At 39.3% G+C, this 20,308-nt stretch overlaps 1 long non-coding RNA gene across 1 annotated transcript in view; it reads right to left on the bottom strand.

Annotated features, from left to right (window-relative positions):
• The window catches only part of LOC109552183 (uncharacterized), an 81,549-nt gene extending 68,180 nt beyond the window's left edge, over positions 1–13,369 (bottom strand). The window contains exons 1-2 of the long non-coding RNA XR_004528578.2: positions 12,280–13,369; positions 10,497–10,595 (exon numbers count right to left, since the gene is read on the bottom strand). This is a non-coding gene — a long non-coding RNA (uncharacterized lncRNA). The remainder of the gene's footprint in view (positions 1–10,496; positions 10,596–12,279) is intronic.
• Positions 13,370–20,308: the final 6,939 nt, after the last annotated feature.

Raw genomic sequence — 20,308 nt, 5'->3', positions numbered from 1 at the left:
TGCTCATGTTCCAGACACTCTACAGAAAAAATGTTCAGGACATTTTTATCCCAAAGTATCTGGAGTCCTTATGGAAAATCTTCTCAGAATGTTCGTGTTTATGCCCAAATTCAACATGTGAACCTTTTCCTTTGCTTTCCTCTTCAAACCCCCATGTGGGAATAGGATCTTATGCTGTTTGAAGATTCCTTTAGTTGTTGGCCTGCCCCATGTCAGGTGGTAATCACCACTTTAAAACATTGAGATTAGCGCAGTAAAAAAGATTTATGAATATTAATTCATTTTATAGCAGGTCATAATGTGAGCTGGAGAACAAACAGAGTATGGTTTCATTCCAATGTTTTACTGCAAACAAGAATAGGATTGCGTGTTGTGGAAAATATTAGTTGGAGATGCTGGTTTGAAAACCAGTTTGTTCAGTCTTTGGCTGTAATTTGCCAGACACCCTGTATTTGTGGAGAGTCTGTTCTGGAGAGTAAGAATCATGGAAGTTTATAGCTGTCATGTTTTTCATAATCGGCAGCATTCTCCAAAGAATTTTTAAAAATATATTCTTATAATGCAAACCACAAAACACTAACGTGCCTAGAATTCAGAGAAAGGATGAGTCCTTCTCAAACTTTCTAGAGTTGTAGTTTAAAGGATTGAGCTGTCTTGCTTTTTGGTCACTTCTCCACAAGTCAGCACACCTCCACCTGAAATAGTACTTGCAGAAGTCTCTGGAATGACACATTCAGTGATCTCTCCTCATCATCCTTGCAGTACTTGACATCCTTGCCTCTTCTCTTCCCTATCTTGTTCCCCTCGGCATCAGCATGGAAAATCCTGAACAGTGGTGTAATCACAATTATGGGAACAGATTCTGGATTTGGTCAGGTTATCAGGGTTCGAATCCCAGCTCTACCCTTCACCAGCTACGTGACTTTCGACAAGTTTATTAACCCATTGTCCTCATCCCTAAAATGGGATTAACAATAGTACTCAAGAAGAGTGAATGATTCAACATATCTAAAGTACTCAGAACAGTGCCTGATACATAGTAACTGCTCAATTAACAGTCTCACTGGTAAACTGATGACATTGCAGTGTCAAGAGTAAGCCTGACCCCTGCTGATAACTTTGTCTATGGTGTAATTTTGAGGGGAAATCTTTCATTTTGATACCAGAGCCATCAATTTATCTCTTTGGGGTTTATGTGTTGGAGTCTGGATTAAGAAGCTTCTCGTATCCCAAGGTCGTAAAGATTTTGTCTACATTTCCTTCATTAATTCTATACTTTTAACTTTCAGTTTAGTTCTTACTCCATATCGAGTTTATTTTATTTGGTATGAGGTAAGGATTTAATTTAAACTTTCTGTAGAGTGAGGCTATTTTTCCCATGCTATTTACCGAATAATCAGTCTTTTCTCCTACTATTTTGTGATGCCTTCTCTGTAACATGCCAGGTCCCAGAGGCACCAGGAGTCGATGGGGGTGCTCTAAGCTGCTCCCTTGGTCTACTGTCCTGCTCCTATTTTATGGCTGTACTGTCTTAATTACTTCTGCTTTTTAATATGTCAATACCTGGCAAGAAGGATCTCCCTACTCTTCTATTTCAAAATACTCTTTGCCATTCATGAACTTTTATTCATCCACATATATTTTAGAAAACATTTTCCAAAAAAAATGTTCATGCTTGAATTTTTTCTTGGAACTGCATTTATTTTCAACGAATTCAGGGTATATCGATCGATACCATTTCAGTGTTTAATTGACCCAGACCTTAAGGCAGAATATTTATGCAGGTCATTATTCATGTCCTAGAATAAAATTTAAAAATTTTCCACAAATATCCTGTGCAATCTTTTTAAAATCAGCTAATAGATAATTCGTAGTTTTAGTTGCTATTGTAAATTTTCTTATCATACTTTCTAATAGGAACTTGCTTTAGTAGGTGCCCACTACTGGTTTTTATAACTTAACCTTGTTTCTGGAAAACTTGCTGAACTCTCTTACAAATTCTAATGGTTTTCTCCTGATTCTCGTGGATTTCTATGTAATGAATATTTTGTCTTGTCCTTTCCAATTCAAAGGAAATTATTTATTTTTGTGATCTTATTGCTTTTCCAAATATTTGGAATAGCAGTTGTTACAGTGATAAGGTTTGTCTTGTTCCTGACCTCAAAAAAATGCTTATAAAATTCCTTTATGAAAATGATGTTTTCAATGAATTTTGGATGATAAACTTTATCAGATTATTTCTACTTTTCTAAGATTTTGTTTTCTTTCAGAAGTGGATATTGATCTTTATCATCTGCTTTTCTCTATTTCTATTGTGACCCTCCAGTCTTTTATTCTATTCTATTTTTTTAAGGGGAATTATATTGCTAGTTTTTCTTATGTTGGGCCATCCTTGAATCATTTTAATATACTTTTGGAAATAAATAGGTAATATTTTATTTAATATTTTTAAAACTAACTTCAGAACTCAAATTATAGTACTTTTTTTTTGTCTTGAACTCTTTTCATCTGGTTTAGCTATTAAAATTATATTTGCTTCATGAAATGAGCTGCCCAGACTTGCCCCCAGTTTTCAACTTTCTATGACAACGTATATAAGTTAGGAATTGTGTATTCCTTCCCTCATTTGTAAAACCTTCTGCAGCTGTCATTTATATTGCCACCTTTCTTGTTTCTTTGGATCTGCTCTGTTGTCTTTTCCCTCTCATCTTTTTTTTTTTTTTTTTTTTTTTTTGCAGTACGCGGGCTTCTCACTGCTGTGGCCTCTCCCGCTGTGGAGCACAGGCTCCGGACGCACAGGCTCAGCGGCCATGGCTCACGGGCCCAGACGCTCCGCGGCACGTGGGATCCTCCCAGACCGGGACACGAACCCATGTCCCCTGCATCGGCAGGCGGACTCCCAACCACTGCGCCACCAAGGAAGCCCTCCCTTTCATCTTTAGATGATCATTTAGCTTATTTATTTTTCAAATTTTTTATTTTTAGAATGTATTCATAGCTATAAATTGCACTCTAGGAACTGCATTAGCAACATCAAGTAAATGTTGACATGTACTACTTTCATCGTCTTTAAGCTGTAGAATTTCCCCTTTTGTTTTCTAGTTTCCCCAAGTTCTATCTGATAGTAAATTTTTTTGTTTCATTTTTTCTTAGTTTATAAATAAATTGATTTTTATTTTTAGCTAACTCAGTTTTATTAATTTTAAATTTTATTACATTGAAGTTAGAGAACATTTTCTGTTTGAGACTTAGAAATATATTGATATTTTCGTTTTGTCTCTACTATATGGTTTCTTTTAATGACCAATCTATTCTAGAAAAAAAGTGTGTAGTCTATGTCTGTATGCAAATTTTAATATAAAGTTATATGCATAACTTCTTAATTATTTTATTAATGTCTTCTATATTCTAGTCTATTTTTATTGGATTAGGTACATCAGCTTCTGAGAGCAGTGATTTTAAATCTCCAATAGCTTTTTACCTCTCTCTTTCTCCCATTTCTGTCATCTGTTGCTTTATGTATTTTGCTCTTATTATTATCATTGCTTCTGGATATATATGTATAACTATATATAAATGCAACATCTCTTTCTGTTATTTATGATTTAAAAAATCTTACATATATTATTTCCATTACTCTAGGAGACAGATGCAAAAAGATATTGCTGTGATTTATGTCAAAGAGGGTTCTGCCTGTGTTTTCTGCTAAGAGTTTTATAGTAGCTGGTCTTACATTTAGGTTTTTAATCCATTTTGAGTTTATTTTTGTGTATGGTATTAAAGAATGTTCTAATTTCATTTTTTAACTGTTTTTTAGCTGTTCAGTTTTTTTAGCTGTTCAGTTTTCCCAGCACCATTTATTGAACAGACTGTATTTTCTCCATTGTATGTTCTTGCCTCCTTTGTCATAGATTAATTGACTGTCGGTGCATGGGTTTATTTCTGGGCTTTTTATCCTGTTCCATTGATCTACATTTCTGTTTCTGTGCCAGTACCATACTGTTTTGATTACTGTAGCTTTGTACAGTCTTAAGTCAGGGAGCCAAATTCCTCCAGCTCTGTTTTTCTTTCTCAAGATTGCTTTGGCTATTTGGGGTCTTTTTTGTTTCCATACAAATTAAAAATTTTTTTGTTCTATTTCTGTGAAAAATGCCATTGATAATTTGATGGGAATCACATTGAATCTGTAGATTGCCTTGGGTAGTATAGTAATTTTGACAATATTGATTCTTCCAATCCAAGAACATGGTATATCTTTCCATTTGTGTTATCTTCAGTTTCTTTCATCAGTGTCTTATAGTTTTCTGAGTACAGGTCTTTTGCCTCCTTAGGTAGATTTATTCCCAGGTATTTTATTCTTTTTGATGCAATGGTAAATGGGGTTGTTTCCTTCATTTCTCTTTCTGAACTTTCATTGTTAGTATATAGAAATGCAACAGATTTCTCTGTGTATTAATTTTGTATCCTGCAACTTTACTGAATTCATTGATGAGCTCTAGTAGTTTTCTGGTGGAATCTTTAGGATTTTCTATGCATAGTCTCATGTCATCTGCAAACAGTTGTTTTTTTTTTTAACATCTTTATTGGAGTATAATTGCTTTACAATCGTGTGTTAGTTTCTACTTTATAACAAAGTGAATCAGCTATACATATACATACGTCCCCATATCTCCTCCCTCTTGCATCTCCCTCCCACCCTCCCTATCCCACCATTCTAGGTGGTCACAAAGCACCAAACTGATTTCCCTGTGCTATGCTGCTGCTTCCCACTAGCTAGCTATTTTACATTTGGTAGTATATAGAAGTCCATGTCACTCTCTCACTTCGTCCCAGCTTACCCTTCCCCCTCTACATGTCCTCAAGTCCATTCTCTATGTCTGCGACAGTGACAGTTTTACTTCTTATTTTCCAATTTGGATTCCTTTTATTTCTTTTTCGTCTCTGATTTCTGTGGCTAGGACTTCCAAAACTATGTTGAATAAAAGAGGTGAGAGTGGACACCCTTGTCTTTTCCTGATCTTAGAGAAAATGCTTTCAGCTTTTCACCACTGAGTATGATGTTCACTGTGGGTTTGTCATATATTTTTATGTTGAAGTAGGTTCCCTCTATGCCCACTATTGAGAGAGTTTTTATCATAATGGGACCTAATTAAATTTAAAAGCTTTCACTCAGCAAAAGAAACCATAAACAAAACAAAAAGACAACCTACAAAATGGGAGAGAATATTTGCAAATGATGCAATTGACAACGGATTAATCTCCAAAATATATAAACAGCTCATACAGCTCAATATCAAGAAAACAAGCAAAAAGTGGGCAGAAGATCTAAATAGACATTTCTCCAAAGAAGACATACAGATGGCCAAAAGGCACATGAAAAGATGTTCAACATCACTAATTATTAGATAAATGCAAATCAAAACTACAACGAGGTATCACCTCACACCAGTCAGAATGGCCAACATCAAAAAGTCTACAAATAATAAATGCTGGAGAGGGTGTGGAGAAAAAGGAACCCTCCTACACTGTTGGTGGGAATGTAAATTGGTAAAACCGCTATGTAGAACAGTATGGAGGTTCTTTAAAAAACTAAAAATAGAGCTACCATATGATCCAGCAATACCACTCCTGGGCATATATCTGGAGAAAAACATAATTCGAAAGGATACGTGCACCCCAATGTTCATAGTAGCACGATTTACAATAGCCAAGACCTGGAAGCAACCTAAGTGTCCACTGGCAGATGAATGGATTAAGAAGATGTTATATATATATATATATATATATATATATATATATATATACACACACACACATATATATATTATTTATATAGTGGAATATTACTCACACATAAAAAAGAATGAAATAATGCCATTAGCAGCAACATGGATGGATCTAGAGATTATCATACTAAGTGAAGCCAGACCGAGAAAGACAAATATCATATGATATTGCTTATATGTGATATCTAAAAAAATGATACAAATGAACTTATCTACAAAACAGAAATAGACTCACAGACATAGAAAACAAACTTATGGTTACCAAAGGGGGAAGGGGGAAGGGTAAATTAGAAGTTGGGGATTAAAATATATACACTACTATAGGGGCTTCCCTGGTGGTGCAGTGGTTGAGAGTCCGCCTGCCGATGCAGGGGACGCGGGTTCGTGCCCCAGTCCGGGAAGATCCCACATGCCGCGGAGCGGCTGGGCCCGTGAGCTATGGTCGCTGAGCCTGCACATCCGGAGCCCGTGCTCCGCAACGGGAGAGGCCACAACAGTGAGAGGCTAGCGTACCGCAAAAAAAAAAATAAATAAAAATAAAATAAAATAAAATAAAATAAAATATATACACTACTATATATAAAATAGATAACCAACAAGGACCTACTGTACAGCACAGGGAACTATACTATTACAATATCTTTTAATAATGTATAATGGAAGAGACTATAAAAAGATTATATATATAATATATATTATATGTGTGTGTATAACTGAATCACTTTGCTGTACAGCTGAAACTAACACAACATTTTAAATCAACTATATTTCAATAAAATTTTTTAAATTAAAGAAAATTAAAATTTGAATAAATCTTACATATATTAAATTTCCTTTTGACTCTTATTTGTGTGGTACATTTTTTTCTCTCCTTTATTTTCCTCGATTCTCCACCCTGTTATCTGAAGTGTATCTTTTTTAAATATTGTAGAGCTTGGTCTTATTTTTGTTTTCATTTTAATTCAATCTGAAAGTTTCTGTCTTTTAATTAGTGTGTTTAATTTATTCTATTTTTACTTAGTATAATGTTGAATACATTAAGAAATTTTTGCTGTTTAACACTATAATTTTTTATTTAACATTCTTTATTTTTACTTTCAAATTTTTTCCCAGTTTTCATTAGACGGTTTTTTTTTAGTTATTCAATTTTATTTTGCTCCAAACTTTTTAAGCCTCATACTTAATTTTTTTAAAACAATGCTTGAAGTGATGTTTATATATTTTCCTTTTACAAGTGACTAGTCCCGTGTCATCTACTTTAGTCTCTCTCAATTCCCATTTTATATCAACTGAAGAATTTCATTAATTTTGAATTATACTATAGTTCCCTTTAGATTCATCTAAGTCCATAGGAGAAGACATCTTCTCTTTAATCTTATAGTTTATATAAATTTTATAGTTTAATCATGCATTACATCTGCTTAATCAAATCTGTCACGAGAGTAAAGTAAGAAAATTGGTATAAATTATTTAAAACAACTCCTGGATTCCAGTAAGTGTTCTCACAACTGCTTATTAGTATCAAGCAATTTGTACAATATTTAAAAGCCTATCATGATCCAGATGTCCCAATGGATTAAACAAATGGTGGAATCTCCATATTGAGAAATCCTGAATGAATTCTTGGTACATGCTACAACTTGAATGAATCTCCAGAGAATTATGCTGAATGGAAATAGTTTCAAAGGGTTATATATTGTGTGATTTCATTTATATAAAATTCTTAAAATGAGAAACTTATAGAAATGGAGAACAGATTAACAGTTGCCGGAGATTAAGAAAGGCGTGGGGGATGGCAAAAGCATGGGTGTGACTAGAGAAGGCCAACAGGAGTGATTCTTGCAATGATATAGATGTCCTACCTCTCAACTGTATCACTGTCAATACCCTGGTTGTGATCTGGCACTGCAGTTTTGTAGGATGTTACCACTGGAGGAGACTGGGCAAAGGGTAGATGGAATCTCTTTGTATTACTTCTTGCAACTATTGATGCATGTGAATCTACAATTATTTCAAAATAAAAATTTAAAAACAACAACCAATGCAACAACATCCATTTCTCATCAAATAGGATTTAACTAAAATTGTATTTGGCTTTGTTTTACTAAATAATTTACCTGAACAGAACAGGTTGGTTAAGACATCTGGTTTCACCCAGATCTGCTCTGGTTTCACCCAGATCTCCCCCACTATGCTTTTCAGGAAAGAGTTACGCAGGCTCTTTCACCCTCCCCTGCCCAGCAAGCCTGGTTAGACCTCATGACTCAGTTCTCAGAGCCTTATTCCCTTAGTCATTTACACTGGAGGGCAGTCTGGAAGAGATCACTCATCCATAATGACTCAGTCTTACCCATTTAAATTAAGGGAATTAAGGAAACAGACCCAATCTAATTTCATCAATTTGAAAGGATGAAGAAGTCATACCATCCTCAGTAGAGATGAAATGCAAGAAACAGAGAAGAAATAGTAGTTTAACCAACTAAGGAAATGAAAGACAAGTAACATTAAGACAAAATGCAAAAACAGTAATGATCCATTAAAAATTGTGGTTTGGTGAAATATTGCTATCTAAGATCCACCATTAGAAATGAGAACTTTCAGGAACATTTATACAGAACAGCCATTTGTGACCAGAAAAAGTTGGCTGCAAAAACCGTGTTGAATCTTCCTTGCGGTCCTACTCTGCCTGCCTCCTGGACTTAGCCTTGTCATAGAGTCATGGACCTCATACCATTTTTTGATTGTTTCAGACTCATTTTGTTATAAGTGTGAGGCTCATTTCATGCAGGGTTTTTATTGAAATCTTGCTACTAGGCAATAGGCCACTTATGGGTCACTGGAATCCCTGAGTTTCCTGCCTTTTCATATATGATCACATAGCACCTCTGGCACAAAAACAATTGGCTGTGAAATCTGGTGGGCAGATTTTCTCAATCACAGCATGACATTTGGGGTACATGCAAGTAAAAGTTAGCTCTGAAGGCCTAGGAAGATCAATACAAGAGTCTTGATATATTCATATGTTACTATTTATAATCAGTGTTTTATTTATAAAAATTAAATAGGTTTCCCAAAGCACCTACCTTTGACCCCACTCCATTAATAAAGGCTTAATTAGTTAAATTTGTCTAAAGTTTTATATTTACTTACAAAAATGAATTTTTATATATAACATACTAATATATATAATATATATTAGTGTACACCATACTAATATATAACATATAGATAATGATTCAATACACACAAATTATTTATTGACCCAATATCTATATAATCCTATAAAGCCAAACTGAAATATAACTTATAATAATGCTGTACCTTGACCTTGTTATCATCATAATTTGTCTTTATTGTTAGAAAACCATACACATCACAGGGCATATGTAAGAAAGTGAGAAGGAGGAGAAACTGATTTACATACTCTCCAACGAATCACATTCACATCCTTTCTTGGAGCCCCTTGACCTCTGCAAACCCATATGTCATCTGTCCTCTGTCCTCCATGCATGTGGTCACTCACTGGCTGTGGGCGGGATCTACACTCAGGGTTTGTTTGGGTTTTTTTTACACCTTTATTGGAGTATAATTGCTTTACAATCGTGTGTTAGTTTCTGCTGTATAACAAAGTGAATCAGCTGTACATATACATATATCCCCATATCTCCTCCCTCTTGCGTCTCCCTCCCACCCTCCCTATCCCACCGTTCTAGGTGGTCACAAAGCACCGAGCTGATCTCCCTGTGCTATGTGGCTGCTTCCCACTAGCTATCTATTTTACATTTGGTAGTGTATATATATCAATGCTACTCTCTCACGTTGTCCCAGCTTATCAGGGTTTGTTTTGATTAATGAAGAGTTGACTCAGATTCCATGCGTGACCTGGCTGAGGCTGAGCCCTCGGGTCTCTGAAATTGTTGGGATGGAGTGGGGGTGTTGGTGGGTGTGGAGAGAAGCGGCCATCAGCTCCAAAAAGGTTTCTGTCTGTATTGTGGGAACTGTCGATTCACATTTGGCAGACTGTTTTCTGGAGGGTATGGATTAATGGCGATGGGATCATTTCTGAATGCTGTTGATTCTTTGAAGTTTGCTGAGTTGTTTTGGGAAATAAGGAATGAACTGGAGGCCAGGTAGCTGAGGAGAGACCTTTCTCCTCACTGCCACCAGAACCCAGCACCACTGGGTCACCGCAGGGAGCGATGACAAGGGGACATCAGGGACAGCATCTCCGCCTTGGACTCTGGTGACTTAATAATAAGGAGCGCACTCTGCAGTGACAATAAAGACAGGAAAACATGGTGGATGCTATCTGACAGAGGATCCATCCTGGAGATGGTCTCAGACCATTTTGTGAACACATGGGAGACAGTACTTCAGGATGAAGTACTTGGGAGGTATTTCAGGGTGTTTTGGAGGGGCAGAACTGGTACCCGGGGGTGCACCACCTGGAGTCAGGATCACAGTCATTTGGGAGTTAAACACAAATATGACCCCATTTTATCATCACTGGCTGATGAGGTTTGATAATTTGGTATATGACTACATATGTTTATTATTTTTTTAGTTGCTACAGTAGTTCCAGAACTTTGCAAGCAATAACTATAATCCTTACAAAAACTTTGTAGGACAGATATTGTCCCCATTTTACATATAGGACTATGGAGGCTCAGAGTGTTTAAGCAGTTTGCATGAGGTCACTCAGCTACTTACATGGCAGGTCTGTCCGTTTTCAAAGGCTGGGCTTCATTGCCTCACTAGCTCTATATCAGATTTCCATTTCTGGGCTCGATTCCAAGGAGCATGGGAATCCTGCAAATCAATGGGCATGTCACACTTTGAATCTCACTTAGATTCACTTGAGGGATGGCTCTTGACTCAGGCTGGCCAGTTATCACACTTCATCCTGCAGGGCTAAGGAGAGGAGCACTTGTATGAAGTGGGGGACGAGGAGTTTCCTAAGGGTGGTGATGCTCTGGGCAGACAAATCCATACCTGTCCACTGGATCTTCCTACCTGAGGAGAAGTGACATGTAATTTGGGGCTGTGGGGGTCATATGGGTGAGGAAGATTGCACTGTGCCCATGCAGAAGGTTCTGAAGGCTTGCCTTGCAAATGATGATTGATTGCAATTATCTCCAGAACGCGAACCCCTGAGATGGAGGTCATCGTCTCCTTGACAGGAACAGATAACAACCTCGTTTCTCTCCAGACCTGACACCTGAGACCAATCTCAAACTGACCACCCCTTCTTTCCCCTGATCTGGAAAACAGTCCTCATTGATGGATAACGGGATTCCCAATTCCAAGGATTCTAGTCTGCCTCGTCAGTTTAACCCAGACCGATTTCTTTGTTAAAAAAAAAAAAGCTGCTCAGAAAATTGATTTCTTCTAACAATTGTATAGCAAGCATTTTCCGTTCCCTTCAAAGAATAATGAAATAATAGAAGTCAGAGAATGGGGATCTACATAATTTTTGCTCCCCCTGTTGTAGGCACTAAGAGATAAGAGACTGGGCTGGGATGACATACAGTGTGTATTGCCTACGTAGAAGTGGCAAATTTCATTTAGCTTGAAATAAACGGCTACCATTTATAATTAAACTTTCAAAGGGTTGTCCGCTGATTGAAAAACATTATCCCCTGCTCTTGTTTCCAGCTGTATTTGGAGCTGATTGGCTAATTTAGGGGCAATATGCCTTTGATATTTGAGTCTGTCGTTCACTTTAATTTGAAACAGACATGCTGAGAAGAGGAAGTTAGGCTGGTGATGTGCTAATTCTTGTTTGTGATTTACCCCGGAGGATCTATAAGGAATCTGCAACTTGTACATTAAGAAACGAAACTGGAGACAGTCACATCTGGTTTGTTGGATGCCCCCCTCTCGTTTGAAAAAAATAAAGCAGTAACCAAAAATGCTTAAGCTAGATAGTTTGATTAAATGGATAATTTATCATGGATAAAAGGCTGGAGACTAAAGTGCCCCAGAGAGAGAAGCTGAGGACATTGCAAGAAGGGTTATAAGCGTCAGTAAGTGAATGGAAATTTAAAATTACATATTATGGAGTTTCTCAGAAACAGTATGTACCAAGGTAAAGCTTTTAAAACGCATTTGCATTTTGCAGTTGAAGGGCCAGGTGGCTCTGAGCCACTGTGGGGCACACTGCTTGGTACAGTTTTGGTTTCTCATGGGTCCCAGGTCCTGAGGGAGAAGTGGGGATGTGTCAGAGGTAGGAAGTAATCAGCTTCATAAGGGCCATGTTGTGATCTTTGTGGGCCCCCCTTCTCTGTTAAAAAAATATTAAAAAGTATGTTTTTGACTATGTTGGTATAAAGACAACATATTAAATGTATTATATACTAAAACATTTAAATAAACTCAGTAATCAAAACACATAATAATTTATGTAGTATTTGTTAAAGAATCAAGATTAATGCAAAAACATCCACGATGAACAAAATACAAGCATTTTAAATAAAGACAGGATCAGCTGTACCTTAAAGCTTTCTGAAGCCCCCAGCTGCATCCTCGGGATTCCAGGGAACATAGAGGAGGCACAGGAGGGAGGCTGGTGGTGCAGAGGGAAAGGTCTGGAGTCGAATCCTTGAGTCCGGGTCCTGCCTCTTTCTTCCCCATTCAGAAGTGTTGGGTATGATCTGACCTTTTTCTACCTCATTAACAAGTGATATTTCTGAACAGTGATGGAGGAAAATATTCTTACCACTGGCAGGGCATAAAAGTTACTGGTAGGTGGTATACAGATGAATTTTTAAATTTTATTTTATCACTTTTTCATTTATTTTAATGTGTGTGTAGTTTCATGTATATTAGAAAATCTGAAACTAGCACATTAAAACAATGGTTTCACAGATACGATGGTTGAGGACAAGAGTAAGTAAAAAGAGGAAACAAAGAGCAAGTTAAAATAGTTAACAAATCAATATCTCTTAGCAAAATTGCTGTCAGAAACTCTGAGTGTTCTTCTAATGACTTCCCAGTAAGAACTGCCTGGATGGGACAGTGACTGAGGCAGGCGGGGGAGTCACTCTGCTGGCTTCCGAGCCCAGCTCCCCTCTCTAATTGCGTGGCCTCGAGCATGTATACATAACCTGGGAGGGCCTCAGTGCCCTCACATGTAAAAGGAGATCCCAAATGCTTGTACCTACTCCACGGAGCTGTAAAGACGAAATAAGATAACTCCTCCAAGGCATGTGGCCCAGACCTGGCGCAAAGGAGGAGCACAACCCCTGTGAGTTCTGTTATTATTATTGTACCAACGTGTGCATTGACTTTGCTCTTATAGGGAGAAATAGAAATAAAGCTATTTTTAACCCCTTTCTCCAGCACTAAAAAATGAAATGCATAAATGGTAAGCCAAGGTAGTGGGGTAGATTAGAAAGAACATGGGCTTTGGAATCAGCAATGGTTTGGTCTTGACTCTGCCATTTGCTAGTGTGTCCTTAGATGAGACAGATAATCTAGCTTCTGTGACCTATCTAGAAATTAAGGGAAGTACCAGTGCCTAAAACAGAGCTGTGGGTATTGCTGGCAGAAAACAAGTTCGTTTCTTCTGGTCGGGTATGGCAAATTCATATTTCCCTCCCTTCTCTGCCCTCCCCTCCCCAACCTCTCCCCTCCTCACTGCCCCTCCTGCCTCCCCTCCCCCACCTCTCCTCTCCCATCATCTTTCCTTTCCTTGCTTTTGGTTTTGTCTTTCCATAACATTCTACACAGTTTCTTATTCCAGCCACCTCAATGTCTTGCCTGTTCTTTTTTTTTTCACTTGCCTTTGAGATGTTCCTTTGAATTTAATTAAACTCAAGAGCCTGGAAAATGTATTCAGTTCTGTCCAAAAAAAAAAAAAAGAAATAGACAAGTATAATTTCCAGGTCATTTTTTTTTCTTTTTCACCTCCTACACTCTTTTTAGGCTCTCAGTGACTATAACCTCTTATTTCATACACTTTTTCTCACCAAAGTCACCCAACTTGGCCTCTAGTCAATTCGACCTTTTTTTGTGTTTTTTTGATGCTAGGGATAAAGACGCTGAGCAGAATGAAAAGCACCCAGTGGCAATCAGAATGAACGGCTCCACGTTTTCAGCCCTTCTGAAAATGATTTTTCATTTAAGAGATGCTTTTTGACTCTAGTCCAGATCAAAACAAAGCAAGGTCAAAATTTCCTGAGCATCACAATGTAGTGAAGCCTGGGAATTATCAGGAAAATCTCTCATGATGAGATTTCCAGTTCATATTTCCAGGTGTGGAAAGTATTTTCCCAGAAGTTTAATGACAGAGCCAACAGAGTAGGTACCTGCCTGATTCAAACAGGTAAATAGATTTGTGGTCTCGCATCACACGTGGGTTTTATTGATTCTACTGTTGTTAGTGACATGGGATTAAGAAGATGTGGAAATGAACTCACCAGGCGCAGGTCCTAGAGAGAAAATCCATGACTCACATGGATGAGTCTTAGCGAGTGTGCTTGGCTGCAGGATCGTGTATCTCCTGGGAGTCTCAGAGCTTGGAAAAGAAGCCTTTCCTGGAGAACGGGGCAAAACATTTAAGAAAAGTCCAGCCTTCATTAAGGAGCATAGGAGAAGATGGTGAAGAATAGTGAGAAACCAAATGGATAGCAAAGGAAAGAAGTTAACATTTTCTGAGCTTCCACTGTGTGCCAGGCACATCACAAACAGCATCTCATTTCATTATCTCAAGAGGTCCCGCAGGAAGAGAGAATACCACCACCAATTTCACAAATGAGGAAACTGAGATTGGGAGTCTAAACAACTTGTTCAAGTTATACTCACAGTTGGTAGGTGGTGATGGCTAGATTTGAGATCAGGGTCTGAAGCTTAATATATGTGTCTTTCCACCATCTGGTGCTATACTGAAGAAAAAAAAATTTAATAACTGGAGTTTTTTAAGGCCAAGAAATAAAAACAAGAGAAATTGGAACTTATAATTCTACAAAATATTTTGACTGTAGTCTGGGTGGAAGATGCTCTAGACTACGGCAGACTTTGGTTCAGTTCTGGTTGGGCTGCTTAGGAGTTCTGTGACCTTGGGTAAGACAGTTGACCCTCATGAAGCTCAGTCTCTTCATACATGAAAGGAGGGGCTGGTGCCACTTGGGGGGTGGCGGGTGGGGCAGGGGGTAGACAGTTAGGGGAGGGGCACACCCATGGTGAGGAGCCTGCTATCAGCAGTCTGCTCTGGGCATGTTGTCCCTCCACCTTTCTGGGCTCAGCATTGCAACTGCCACAGCAAAGCCTTCAAGGGGACTTATCATCATAAAGATGACATTCATCACTCCTTAAATGAAAAGAAACCAGGGAGAATCATTAACTATTGCAATATCACATCTGTTGTGTCTAATTTAGAACTCACCAGAGACTAAAACCACTGTTTACTAAAATACTGTCTGGGTACCACGTACTTTCAATGAGATTCCCTATGCACAAGAAAAACACAAGCATGTTTTCTATTTGAATGCCAAACTGGAGAGGTTACCTTGTTAAAAATCCCAGTTCCCTTGTTTATGTAAATGCCAGGTGTTTATAAATATAATAGTTCATAAATATTCTTTCTATTGAGATCATCTCCTGCTTACCCCATGCCTTTAACATGGTACAAGGAAACGTGTCAGAACTTGCAAAAGCACTTTGAATGGAGAATAAAGTATGGGTATTTTTTTTAACGAACCTAAAAACTCCTGGGAACAATGGAGACAAGCCAAAAAAATGGACTTGTCTTTTTAGGAGCTTCCAGTGAGAAGGAAAATCCTCCACAGGGGCTCTGAAATGGGAGAAAAATGGTTGAAAATGGAACCAAAGATTAATTGCTTCTCCAGGAGCCAAGCCAGGCCTGGAGGATAAATGGGAGACAGTCTTTGAATCCGAGCATCTATACCAAAGGCCTCCCAAGATGTGTGAACTAGTCTGATCCTCTCCCCTCCTGGAATGTGTTTTCGCTTCCTGTGTCTCCTGTCCTCCTCACCCCCACTCTAATACACCTGTGGAGTGGGGTAGGGGGTTCCCTTTCATGAAGAGCCAAGTTTTGGCCCCAAGAAGGAAACTGCGTAAGAAGAAAGCCACTCTGGGCTTGTCTCATTAATAACCTGCAAATTAAGCCTGATCCTGTCTTCCAGAATGGAGAAAAATTGGGGGGGAGACTTTGAACACCAACCTAGTTGAGTGGTTCTCAAAGTGTGGTTGCTGGACCAGCAGCACTGACATCATCTGGGAGTTTGTTAGAAATAGAAAACAGGTGGGCCTCAGACTTACTGAATCAGATGCTCTTGGGTGGGGCTCCACATCAGTGTTGCAACGAGCCCTCCAGATCGTGCTGATGATGCTGATGTCACTGAAGTTGGAGAACCACTGGCCTGGGTCATTGACTAATGGTAACCACAAGGGCCATTCCTGACTGATCCTATGCACCCGTTTATGGATTGCTTACTAGCCTTTACGCATTTCATTGAGTTCTTTCTACAACTTTTGTGGTTGGCACTAACATTTTTCCCATTTTACAAATGAGGAAACTGACATCACAGAGGTTAAAGAGATGACTCAAGATCACTCAGCTAGTAAGTGGGAGGGTCAAGGTTTAAATCTACATCTATCTCATAACACTCTTTGCATGCATTATGATCCTCTCAACACCGGAATTCCTGTCGCATCAGAAATATCCGCTTTGTAAAAGGGAAGTGCAAGAATAAAGTAAAGCCTAACACAGAACATCAGATTATAGACTTGGAAGAAACTTTAGAACTCACCCTTGAACTCATGGATAAGTTCTTTACAGCAGTGTCCTCCAAAGTGTGTCCCATCGACCACTGGTTTCACAGAATATTAATAGGCAGTTTTATTATAGAGTTCTGGGGCAGATAAGTTTGGAAAATGGTGGCTTAAATCTTGCCAAATTAGTTTCTTAGCAGCAGGACTTAGTACTGCTACAGAATCCAGTCAGGTACAAGGTGAGTCTCCAAGGAGAGTGTGTACGGCATGTCTCGTTCAATTAGTTACTGAGTTATTTTCTCACGGAGCATTTCTTGGATCTAAAAGGCCGCAGAATGAGACTCCAGAAGCCCCGCTTTGTAGCATGCTTTGGAAAGCAGCATCCAGGTGACTGCTTCCTTGGAGGTTCTCTATGCTGAGTGAAAACCTCCTCCTCAATAGCCGTCTGACATTGCTACTTATTCTTTCTTTGGCCGGACTGACGGACACCAGTCCCTCTTCCACATCCTCGCTATTTGGAGATAGGAAGACAAATACTACATTCCCTACAAAGACTTGTTTCTCCAGGGTTCAATTCCCAGGGCTTCCAGACATCCCTCCGTGGCTCTATTGTCATTCCCTTTAGGCTGGACTGTTGCAGCAGCCTTAGAGCTGGCCTTTCCCCTTCTAATCTTGTGCCTCCTCTAATCGCACAGCAGCCAAAGCAAAGATACAGAATGGTCCTATCTTGTCTCTGCTTAAAACCCTCCAATAGCTCTTCATTGAACTTGGGATTGAAATCCAGCCCTCTAAAATGGCCTAAATGCCCTGAGGCATCTTCCTCCTTCTTACCTCCAGGCCTTTGCCCTTGCTGTTACCTCTGCCTGCATTGCTCTTCATCACTGGTTGAGAGGCTGCCACCCACTGACCTCTTCTTAGGTCTCAGTTTAAATGTCATGTCCTTACAGGTCTTCCTAGAGACCCAGTCTAACCTAAGGATCCTGTTATAACCTACGTCATCACTGTGTACTTTCGCCTCATGGCACAGCCCATGTTTCCTAATTCTATGTTTGTGTAATCATTGATTTAATGTCTGTATACCCTGCTCAAAGGTAAAATCATTTGCATATCCAACAAAGACCACTGTGCCTTGCATATGGTAGGGTCTCAAAATTTTTGGATAGATGTACAGCTGTTGATCTCCAGACCTTTCATATCCTTCACTTCCATCTTCTCAGATCCTGGTGTGTTCTGCCCGGGTGGGTTAAATGGAACTGTCACCTTCCATGCCCTGGATATCATACTTCAACTAATGTAAAGCCAAAGACCAAGTTAGTTTTTCCAGTGGCCACCTCCAAACTTGGGCTCACATCAGACTTACATTAAGTCTTCAGACACACCCCGTTCTTTCCATATGTGTTCTCCTGTGGTATGATGTTCCCAGGCTAAACATATGCTGCAAATCCCCAGGCCTCAGCACATGTCCTCCATCTCAACATCTGTCATCCACTTCTCTTTTTTTCAAGCATGAAGTCATGGCTCACACCTAATGGAGTCACTGATAACTTGCACAGAAGTATGTTGAGGAGTGAGCACTGGGCCCTGTGACCCAGGTCCTCAGAGGCCTCCCACTAGATTAGCACCATTCTTCAGTGATAGCTCCTCTTTCAGTTGAGGGCTAATGGTGGCGTTCCAGGTGTTATGTCATCTGATGAAAGGAGAGCTATTTGGACAGACCCTCCACATAGACTGACACTGACGGGGCCCAGTTTGAACAGAGAAACAAAGTCCCTCCATTCTCACTGGCACTTTCATTCCACCCATTTTAGGTCCTGGATCTCCTTTTCTGCTGCCTATCTTGGGGCATGTATCCTGACCTCCTTGTTCTGGACCTTTCTGAACTAAGTAGATTTTCTCCTTCCACATAGTCATTTTTTAATTTAAAATGCTCTCTGTGTTGTCTTTAGTATTTACCATAGGAATTGGATTAAACTGAAGAGGAGGAATGTAGTGTAATAGTTAATGATTCATGACTAAAATTGTGATCTTTAGATCCACACAGAATTGGGTTAGAATTCTGGCTTCATCAATCACGAGATGTGACCTCAGGGGAGGTATTTATCCTCCTACAAGCCTCAGAATCCTTACACATAAAATGAATAGTTCAAATGCACCTTTCAGAACTGGGGCAGAGACCTAATTGGCACTGTGTTTGGTAGGATAAAAGGGGGCTGGAGCTGTTGTTGTTTCTTCTACTGTTTCTCCTTCTACTGTTCGAGCTCTGATATGTCTTTCTTCCATAGCTAGTCGTTCTCTGAGAGGAGTGAACAAACTTTCTGTGGAGGTATAGGGCTAGTAAATATTTTAGGCTTTACAGGCTATACGATTTCTGTTAAAACTACTCAATTCAGCCATTATAGCAGACTTCCAAGGACAACACATAAACAAATGGCCATGTCTGTGTTTCAGTAAAACTTTACAAAAGCAGGTTCAGGTGGAATTTGGTCTACAGGTTGTAGTTTGCCAATCCCTGTCCTAGGACGTCACTTTTAGCTGCTTATTTGATTGCTTTGGAAATTGGACTCCAGGCTTCTGCACCACTTGACTTTTGGCCTGAGGGGAGGCAGGAATCCTTGTCACCATGACCATGCAATCTTCAGTTTTACCAGATGAATCTCTGTGCTATTTGTGGGAAACCTTGCAGATAGTCCAGGAGGAATGACTCCAGTCAGCCAAGAAAATACCCTTCTTGGGAAATATCATGGAGGCAACAAAACCAGTTTCTGGAAGGAGGACAGGAAATTTGTCCAGTCAGTTGAAATGATAAGGGCCTACAGCAAATGCCAAATTAGAAGAGACTCTAACAAGTAGCAGTTTGTGAAGAGGAAGAAGTCTAATGTAGCTTGCTGGGTTTCTTGGCTGGCTCTAAATGCTCTCCGTTAACGGGGGCTACATTTGGCTGCTTGTAGCTGAAATCTGACTATAGCCGCTGAATTAAATGGAGATTTAATATTGATAACCTAATGGGAAGTCTGGATGCAGCAGCCCAGGGAGGTATAGCTGGTCAAAGTTTCAAATATCTTGGCTCCTCCTAGCTTCCTGTCCTGTGATCCTTAGAATAATGGCTCTTGACTTCATAGTCACAAGAAGGCTGCTGTGCCTCCAGGCGTCAACTGCAAATTTCAGGCTAGAGAAAGGAAGAAGAGGCAAGGAGCAAAGGCCTGTCAGAACTGTCTGTCCCAGGAGCCTTAGGCATGTGACAAGGGAGTCTGAAGCAGTGAGTGTTTTTAACTGGGTACACTGATACCTCAAACAAATCTGGGGTTCTCCTAGTAAGGGGAAAAGAAGGGTGAATTTGGGAGAGATGATAGCAATGTCTGTCATGTTCTCCAAAACGGCAAGTCTGGGCTGCACAGTGGCTAAGAACAGGCCTCTAAAATCAGTTTTTCTCGGCCAGGTTTCCTCATTTCCGAAGGGGAATCGTATCTCTACAGGGCTGCTCTTAGGATTAGATAAAACAATTCATGTAAAGTACCAAACATTAATGTCATTATTAGTTGTATTGCTACTATCCCCCGACCTCAAAAATTACATTTTTCTTTGAGGTAAATTGTCTGATTCCATAATAGCCCTCCTGTGAACTTACCTAAGAAGGAAACCGTACTGTCACCACATAACCTCTTAGCCGTCACCACATAACCTCTTAGCCGTCATGACTTTCCAAATAAAACAGTAGAGAATGCTTGGAAACACTGAGTAATTCTGCTTGCAAGAGACCCAAGGAAACACTTGAACTAGGTTCTGAAAAA

Source organism: Tursiops truncatus, chromosome 10 (genome assembly GCF_011762595.2).
Source record: "Tursiops truncatus isolate mTurTru1 chromosome 10, mTurTru1.mat.Y, whole genome shotgun sequence".
NCBI classification, from domain to species: Eukaryota; Metazoa; Chordata; class Mammalia; order Artiodactyla; family Delphinidae; genus Tursiops; species Tursiops truncatus.
The sequence above is the reverse complement of the archived record's forward strand: the minus strand, read 5'-3'. Positions and strand labels throughout refer to the sequence as shown.